The sequence below is a fragment of the Hevea brasiliensis genome, chromosome 2 (assembly GCF_030052815.1).
Source record: "Hevea brasiliensis isolate MT/VB/25A 57/8 chromosome 2, ASM3005281v1, whole genome shotgun sequence".
Taxonomy (NCBI): domain Eukaryota; kingdom Viridiplantae; phylum Streptophyta; class Magnoliopsida; order Malpighiales; family Euphorbiaceae; genus Hevea; species Hevea brasiliensis.
The window spans coordinates 2,581,565-2,589,822 of record NC_079494.1 but is presented as its reverse complement, the minus strand read 5'-3'; the positions used below and the strand labels follow the sequence as shown (position 1 = coordinate 2,589,822).

General features: G+C 33.1%; 1 non-coding gene across 1 annotated transcript; it reads left to right on the top strand.

The window, feature by feature from the left end:
• The first annotated feature begins 227 nt into the window (after positions 1 to 227).
• On the top strand, positions 228 to 334 carry LOC131178244 (small nucleolar RNA R71). Its single transcript, XR_009147378.1, has one exon. It is a non-coding gene; the product is annotated as a small nucleolar RNA R71 (small nucleolar RNA).
• The last annotated feature ends 7,924 nt before the right edge of the window (positions 335 to 8,258 follow it).

Sequence of the window (8,258 nt, the reverse complement as noted above, 5' to 3'; positions counted from 1 at the left end):
TAGCATTAATCATATTCATGGCATCAAGCTCAAACATACCAGCTGGTTTCTTGATCTCATTCCTCTCACAACTCCATTTGTAGTTGTTATAAGCAATTTTATCAAGAGCAGAAAAAGCTTCATCTTCAGATTGCTCCATAAGGTCACCTCCAGAAGATGCATCAATTGTACTTCTAATAGCTAGTGAAACTCCATTGTAAAAGTGTTGAACAAGCATCCACTTAGGAATCCCATGATGTGGACATCTCCTTTGCAAATCCTTGTACCTCTCCCATGCTTCATACAAGCTCTCATCATCTCTAGGTTTGAAAGAAGTCAGCTCATTTCTTAGCTTAGCTGTCTTGCTTGGTGGAAAATATTGAGCTAAAAATGCTTGAGAAAGTTCTTCCCATGTTGTGATAGAACCCGGTGGCAAAGAATGTAACCACTCTCTAGCTCGGTCCTTCAGAGAAAAAGGAAATAATCTGAGTCGAATTGCATCATCAGAAACTCCATTTATCTTCAACATATCACTGATCTCAAGAAAGTGTGCTAGATGCACATGTGGACTTTCACTTGGATTTCCTCCAAATTGTGATTGTTGTACCATCTGACAGAGTGCAGGCTTCAGTTCAAAATTATTAGCTTCTACTCTTGGTCTTGTGATACTTGGCATGAAATCCCCAATGTTAGGATAGGCATGATCCTTCATAGAGCGGTTGTTATTGTTGTTGGCCATTTCTTCTTGTAATTGCTCTTACTCTTGTGCTCTTTCTTGTTATTGTTGAGCTTTAATTTCAGCTTTTCTCCTTTTAGATTCTGCTCTTAAAGCTTTTGCTGTCTTTTCTATTTCTGGATCAAAGAATAAATTGATTTCTTCACTTTTTGTTCTTCTCATAAAATAAAGCACCTGAAAAACAAAATAAACAAATTCTCAAAGTAAAATGGTAAAAAGAAAATAAAATAAAATGCCCAAATTAACCAAACAAACAATTGTTCAATATCAAACAAAAATCAAATGCCCGGCAACGGCACCAAATACTTGATGTGGCGAATCCGCAAGTATACGGGTCGTTTCAAGTAACAAAGTGATGAATCAAGTATCGTTCCCATGAGGATTTGCAGTTTGAGTACCAAACTATGAATGAAGTGATTATTTGGGCTAATGATTAATGAATGAATGGTAAAAGTAAATGAGTGAAGTAAATTGATTAATCTAATTGAAATATGTAAAGAGCAAGCAAATAAATTCTAAATCTAGTTTGCAATTAAACTAAATTGATAGTGGGTAATTTAAATGAAAGTCTAATTATGTTAAAAGTGATTCCAGAGTTGGGGGTTTATGCATAAATTAGTTGGGATTTGTCTTGGGCATTCCAATTTTAGGGAAAAATAGAGTTTGAAGGTGATTAATTCTAAATTCCTTTGATTTCTTTTTCAAGCAAACCAAAGTGTGTTCTAAAATAACCAAACCTACTTTTTATGATATTTGATTAATTTAAAACCCATTAAGTTTTGTAACCAATCATTAATTCCTCTTAAAACCCATTAAGTTTTTTTATGATTTTAAGTTCCAATCCTTGATTATCTATCAATGACTTTCACCTTTCAGTCCTTCAATCAAAGATTAACACAATACCCAATGGGTACCAACATTAGGCAAGTAAATCAAGCACACAAGGAAGGAATCAAAACTCATATTTATGTAAAATAAGGAAATACCCAGTCCAAATCCACAAATTAATCTAAAACATATTTCCCAACTCTGAAATCTAAAGAGTTCACTCACTCATGATGGTATTTACAAGAAAGATTGATGGAAAAGTAAAGAAAGACATGATAAGAGAACTAAAATAGAAAAACCCAGGTAGAAGAACCAAAAACTCTTGTTTCTGGAGCTCCAAAAATGGTTGTAGCAGCTCCTCCCCAAAAAGTGGCGTCTTCTCCTCTTTCTATTCTATTTTTCTTTCCTTTTTGTTTTTCCTTCCTTTCCTCTTGTGGCAAAAACTAGGAAATGATAAATTTATATCGTCCCAAAAAGTTGCCCTAAAAGTAAATAAGAGCCAAGGAGTGGATAGGAAATGAGGTGTAAAATTATCCAAGTCAGCAGCATTATTCACGTTCTGGGCAGTCTGCTTAGGGTTCGGCTTAACCCTAAGCAGCTTCTTAGCAAATTTTAGCTTCTGGTCGCACTGTCTGCTTAAGGTTAAGCAGACTCTTAGCAAATCTTGACAGATTTAGAGTAAAATAGACTTTTCTGCTCATGCTTGACTTGTGCTGCACCTTAAGCACTGCCGCTTTACCCTAAGCAGGATGTTAAGCAAAGTCTCAAGCAAATTTCGGCTAACTTGCTCTTTTAAGGCTTGATTTCTTCAACTTTTCTCTATGCTTAAAGAACCCCAAATTTCTTCAAATCACTTCCTAATACACTCATTGATCTTCGATTTGCCACAAAATCCTATCAAAAACAACAAAATTACAAAATCAAATATAAAGTATCTAAAGTTAACAAATAAGCTAAAATAAAGCTAAAAACATAAAATATACTAAAATATAAGGGCAAAATGGATGCAAACTACCCTAAAATGCCTATATGAAATGAGTATAACAACACTATCCCAAATTATGCCATTAACCCAATCAAATTAGTGAGCAAAGTTGACTCACTGAATATGCAAAACTGCAGATTTACCACATGAACAGTAAAGTTTCAATGGCTATAACTCTCTCTAGAAAACTTTGATTTAGGTGATTCTTAAACCGATGGAAACCTAAGACATAGTAGAACATTTCATATGAAGAAAATTAGACCAAATTATGGACTTAACTTGATCAAATTGCTGAACGAAGTTGGATCAATAAATCTGCCAGAAATAAATTCTGCAGCATGAACAGTAACTATATTTTGGCTATGACTTGAGCTACAAAACTCCAATTGGAGTGATTCAAAAAGGAGAATAAAATTAAGACAATAGGGAACATTTTCTATGAAGAAAGTTTTGCCAAATTCCAACAGTAAAAGGACCAATGAAACAGTGCAACTTAGGACTCCAAAACTGAAAATTGGCAATTTTGCCTAAAAGACCTAAGTTTTGAGAAAATGATCAAAACCAACAAATTTAGTGACCAAAATGTGGTAGGTGGGTGAAGTTGGAGTTCCCATACCTATTAAGCCTTAGAAAGTCAACAATTTGACTTGAATAGTGTAGTGAATAGTAACCCGAAACACAAAATTTCAAGAACGTCGAGTTAAGCACGTTAGAGCTAGGTAAAAGTGAAGCTAAATTTATTTTGGATTTATTTTAAGTTTTAGTACTGAAACACTATAAAATTGTATGTTTCAGTTGAAAAGAATACCGAGAAAGAACCCGAGGAACCGAGTCAAGGCCAAGAGGCGACTCGCTTGAGGTTTGTGCACAATTAACTCTTTTGTTATTTTTCAATTTCAAATTGATTTGAAATAAATTTATTGTATGATTTATGATTTTGTTGTATTGAGAATTTTAACTTATTGAATGAAATTGTATAATTTGAATATAAATTTTCTTATGCATTTAAGGATTTATTGCATTATTTTGAGAATCATAAATTTTAAGTTTGATGTGTTGCCAACCTTGAGCATGAGTTTATGATGATTAAATATGTTGATGATTTGTAAATACTTTGTAAATAGAAATTGTTTTGAATATGATTTGAAACCATAGTTGACATGGCAAAATTTATTGTGAATTCTCATTAGCTTGTCTAGTGAGATATCTCCTCCACTAGATGGGGCGAGTTTCTTCCTCTCTGGCTTACCAGTTGGGGAAGAGTTTGAATGAGTACTCATATATACTAGCTAGTCTTTGTTTCTCCTTTTTAGCCTCAGTTATTGGGAGAATGTGAAATGTCGTGGTGTACAACACGACATCTATTTGAATTTTAGGTCATGGGTTCGACTGTGTGTATTGTTGGCAACGCCCTTTAAATTATGCATGATTTGATAAATTGTGATTGAAATAAATAATTTGTCAGTGATTCAAAAATTTTTTGTATTGTTTTGAAATTTAAAAGAAATGTAACTAAATAGTTACTATTTGATTAAAATGTTATTCAAATGAATAATTTGCATGAATGAAAATGTTGATTTCTGAAGGTCATGGTTTTTGAAGAATTTAGAAATTTTAAAATTCTATTTGTTATGAATTGTTAAGCATAATTTATATTAAGTTTTAAATTATTAGTTTGTGCACCACTAAGTTCACCACTCAGTGATAGCTTTGTGTGCTGTCGCAGATATAGAGACTAGAGGAGCAGCAGATTGAGCTGCTGAGGACAGGGGAGCTACCTGCTAGAAGTTATCGGGTATAATTTACACCCTGACTGTAAATATTCATTTTGATATATGTATTGCACGTAATTGTATGGACATGTAAAATCATTCTTGAGCAGCTTGTACAAAGTTTGTATAAAGTTGTAATAAATTTTAGTTTGGATTTTCTTAATGTAAATTTCTAGTATGATGAATATAAATTGTTTTGTCTCTAATGAAATATGAGTGAAACTATTTTATTTAATTTGAATGAAATGTATTGCTAGTATTTTAAGGATTATTGAATTTTGAACTAGAGAAATTGATTTAAATGATTGTGGAGTTGTTGAAATGGATTGATTTTGATTGTGAAATTTAAGTAGTTGAAAAAAAAATTTTAGAAGTGCTTTTTACAGGTATTTGAAGAACTGATTTCTCAAAATACAGACAGAACTCTGTCAAAATTTTTATAAAATTTACAAAAAACTAAAATGGACCAAAAATATTAACTAGATTTACTTTTAATCAAATGTTTTAAATACCTATTAGAAAATCTCACCACTTGTCAAAAGTGAATAAATTGTTTTAAAATCCCTTGTAGGGTACTTAATGAGTTATCGGTAGGTGAAGTTCGGTAGTTCATTAGGTATTCTACAGGATCATGTTATGCCTTATAGAGGAGTAAGGTGTGACAAAGAGATTTGCCTAAATTTTATATATAATTCAAATATTTCATCTCAAATTAATGTAAGACAACATATCCTTTCATATCCAAATAGAATATCAGAAGCGTAAAATTTGTAAGAAAATAGATCGGTGGTCTAATCTTGAAGCAAGGAAAACTTTAATATCACATTGAAAAAATAGATTGGGTCTAACTATATCCTAAAAGTTAACACAAAGGGAGAAAATTTGCTAAGTCTTATATATAGCTCAAATATCTCATCTCAAACTAATGTGGGACAACAAAAACTACAGAAGAACTCTCAAGGGATCAATAACTGAGTTGATTAATGAAAATAAACACCATGAATTGCGATATTTGATTGTGAGACTCACGAGAGGGCATTCTTAAGGTCATATTTAACTTGAATCACAGAAGCATTATCCACGCCGCCAGGTAGCAGAAAACTCAACTCCAAAGCCTTTGCAAGCAGTGACAGGCGCAGAATCAAAAGAAAGGATTGTAACACCCTAGGCAAATCCCACATCGACAAAACACGGGAGAGATGCTGGGTATATAAGTTGATGATTTGTAACCCCTATTGACGCGTTTTAAAACCGTGAGGGCTTCGGCCCAGAGCGGACAATATCACTAGTGGGTCGGGCCGTTACATTTGTGGTATCAGAGCCGCTCTGCGTGCAACCTTGAACGATGGTGGGGCAAACCTTAGCGAGGACGCTGAGTCCCATAAGGGGGGTGGATTGTTACACCCTAGGCAAATCCCACATCGACAAAACACGGGAGAGATGCTGGGTATATAAGTTGATGGTTTGTAACCCCTATTGACGCGTTTTAAAACCGTGAGGGCTTCAGCCCAGAGCGGACAATATCACTAGTGGGTCGGGCCGTTATAAGGTTTTCCGTGTCAACACCAAATTACTCGACAATTATTTGTTTAGGTACTGATTAAACAGATTGATTGTCTAATAATAATTATGAAATAGTTAGTATGCTTTTACATCATCACATAACTATAAAAATAAAAACATTCAATGAATATAATGACAAAAATAAAATTAGCTCGCTAAAATTAAATAGAATTGATGTTAATTTAAAAATATAATAAATATAATATATTGATGGCCTAAAATTGAAAAGCTTATCCAATTTATTTCAAATCTAATTATTTAAAATAACTATAAAAATAAATTTAATTAAAATTATAGATTAAATAAAATAAATTACATAATTCTAACATTTAATATAATATCATGAAAGAAAAATATTGTTCTAATCTGAATATGAAGAAATTTTATTGAAGGATGGATAATGATGACGATGAGGAGGAGGAGGAGATTCTTAACTTAACTAATACAATGACGAGAGAAATATTGAAAAGGAAAAAGAGCAAATTATATGTTGTGCACTGCGGAAGCGTGTAAACTGTAAAGAAATAAAGCAAACACACAAAATACAAATATTTACATGGTTCACCCTCTCAATATAGGGCTACATCTATGGGCATGCCATCTTCCACTATCAACAATAAATAAATCATCATTACAAGCTCATAGCTATACTACCCATCAACCCAATTACACCTAAGAGAACCCATACTACATAACTGCTTATAGTAAATATATTAGTTAGTCTCTCTCAGTCCCTTATAGACATAACCCAATATATTTACTATTACAACACTACACCACAAAGGGTGCCTTCAACGATATGGGCAAGAGCCCTCTCATCAATGGACAAGAATTCCTTCCTCTTGAATTCTATGTCCTTACTTCACCTTAGGCCGAAGCCGCTCTCCACTACAATGGGCAACTGCCCCTCATCAATGGGCAGAGCCAAATACTCAATAATTGGCAAAACTCCTCTCTACAATAGGTGACAGCCTTGCTTCATGGGCTGAAAGCCAAATAACCTTTTCCACCATTCTCCTATTTATAGTGTTAATTCCCTCAATCCTGATCTGATTAGGAGTCCCACTCAATTTAGGAATAACACTAAAATAAGAGTTTTACTTTATATAGGCAATATTTCTCTATCCTATTGAGGAATATTTCTTCTACTCAAATTAAGAAAATGTCTCTTTAAATATTACTAGAATTTTGAGTCATAATTCTAACAATCTCTACATTGACTCAAAATCCATTAACCATTGCATACCTCAAATTCTTGGGTGCCTTCAATCATCACATCTCTATGCTTGAGCTTGAACCCTTCAAATCATCAATCTCTTCAATCTTTATCTTGGGTGTAACTTGCTTCTTTCTTCAAAAAATTTTCACGTAATCAATCTTTTTGATTTTGCATCAAGAGCTCCACTTCAATTTCAACTCTCCTTCATCACCATTATTGCATGTGCGACTTTTACATGTCATAACAGCTCCATCTTCAACTAAACTCACCAATATCATTCCCATGTTCTGATACTATTTTGTTGTGCACTGCAAAAGCGTGTAAATTATAAAGAAATAAAGCAAACACACAAAACACTAATATTTACGTGGTTCACCCTCTCCATATAGGATTACATCCATGGGCATGCCATCTTCCACTATCAACAATAAATCATCAATTACAAGCTCAAAACTATACTACCCATAAACTCAATTACACCCAAGAGAACCCACACTGTATGCTTATAATAAATATATTAGTTAGTCTCTCTCAGTCTCCTCTAGACATAATCCAATATATTTATTATTTTAACTACTACACCGTAAAGGGTGTCTTCAATTATATGGGCAAGAGCCCTTTCATCAATGGACAAGAATTCCTTCCTCTTGAATTCTATGTCCTTACTCCACCTTAGGTCGAAGCCGCTCTCCACTGCAATGGGCAACTGCCACTCATCAATGGGCAGAGCCAAATCCTCAACAATTAGCAAAGCTGCTCTCTACAATGAGTGACAGCCTTGCTCCATGAGCTGAAAGCCAAATAACCCTTTTCACCATTCTCCTATTTATAGTGTTAATTCTCTTAATCCTAATCTGATTAGTAGTCCCACTTAATTTAGGAATAACACTAAAATAAGAGTTCTACTTTATATAGAAAATATTTCTCTATCCTATTGAGGAATATTTCTCCTACTCAAATTAGGAAAAAGTTTCTTCAAATCTTATTAGAATTTTGAATCATAATTCTAACATTATAAGATGTAATGACGATTTGAGAGTTCTTTTGAAAAGAAAGTTTTAGTAAAGAATTTGAATTTTTTTTATAAAATTATTTATAAATTTCTAAAGCTTTTAAAATATTAAAACGTTGCATCAAAATTTAATAAATAATAATAAAAATTATTAATTTTTTAAG